The sequence below is a fragment of the Chiloscyllium plagiosum genome, unplaced genomic scaffold (assembly GCF_037043375.1).
Source record: "Chiloscyllium plagiosum isolate Xiang-an unplaced genomic scaffold, Cpla_swu_hap1 HiC_scaffold_52, whole genome shotgun sequence".
Taxonomy (NCBI): domain Eukaryota; kingdom Metazoa; phylum Chordata; class Chondrichthyes; order Orectolobiformes; family Hemiscylliidae; genus Chiloscyllium; species Chiloscyllium plagiosum.
The window spans coordinates 1333350-1334951 of NW_028270190.1; positions in this window are offsets into that span (position 1 = coordinate 1333350).

Consider the following 1602-nt stretch of genomic DNA (forward strand, 5'->3'; position numbering starts at 1 on the left):
GCTGAATGCCAAAACTGTTGGCATCCCCAATGTGACCCTGCAAAACTGGATGATCCAGGATTATCTGTTGTTCGAGAAAGTGAGCGCATGCACCCTCATCGTTTCCGATTGCTGCACTTACATACCCAAACCCAGTGAGGACATCAGTAACCCAGCCTGGCATATCCAATGCGCTACCGCAGTACTGCTCAACCAAAAACCGAAATGGGACCTATGGAACTGGGCAAGAACTGTGACAGCCTGGGGCACAGCCTTGCTACAGGGATTCATATTCGTCATTACTATCATGGTCGATATCGCACTTCTTGCATGGCTATTAAAATGTGTTTAAATCGCCAGCGTTTGTGCTTCAAGGTGCTACCCCCGTCCCCTTACCATGCATCAATGAAGGCCCACTCGAACAATAACTTTGCAACCGACACGGAATAGGCAGCTTTGGACTCGGACTCCAAATACTACCCAACTGATGCTGGCCCGACCGCGTCAGAAAACCCCCTGGTTCTTGCGACACACCCCCTTCACCTCAAACCCAGTTATCAGACAAAAACAAATAAAGGAGGAATTGTCAGAGAAAAAAAACCTACTCTGCCTGCCCACTACTTGTTTGCAGAAGCCATGTCGATTATTAACTAAACACAACATACGCAAAATGCCTCAACTTGACCACAATCAGCTAAGTAACAAAACAGCAAAACAAGCCATTTTCTAAACAGCTTCCAGACTCAATGAATACACTTCTTAGATGATCTGACAACAGTATTCCTAGCTCACAATAGGATCATCTCTACCGAAGTGATGCAAGGATATCCCCAGTCGCCTCAAGTACTGAACCACACAAAGCCTACCTAGACTGAGTGACACCTGATTCGACGGAAGATTGCACACCACCCTGCATAAGCATTGAAACGAGGATACTGGAGATGAGCACCTGCACCAGACGAGGAACGGACACCCCTGTTACAATTACATTCTTTTTTCCATTCAATATAATTCAATTCATATTGTCTTGGAATTAACAATGCACGACTGGAACACGGATGTAACACTATGCACACTACTTGTATCTACAACACGGGATAGAGAAACCTGGAATTATCTGTGCAGTGTGTCCATGCTGTACCATTCCTATCAATTTCTCTTGCCCATGATATCGTCAGAAATAAACCAGTATTTGTCTATTTCACAGATCTGTGTGTGACCTATTTTTGTCATTGACGGTTCTCCACAAGTATTGCTTTTCCATACATAAAATACTCCGTTTACCAGTTTTTCTGTTCAGTGTTAATCAATAGATGAAATTACATATTCGCATTTGTCTGAACTGAATCTCATCGGGACACTCTCAGTCTACAGTCTGGCCAGCTTATCCTGTTTCCAGGAGGGTTTCTGCTTAGACTCTGTTCAATTAAGCCTTATTGTCCTCAACAACCCCATTGAATTTATTCAGTAACTGTGCTGGTGTCAAAAAACACAGACTCTTCATTTTTTCTGTGCATTTGTCTACAACGTGGTTTGACAATAGATTTCATAGCAGACAAGACAATTCATTCAGCACAAAGACAAAAACGTTCCTTTGGAACAAACAAACTCTGCAAATGATTG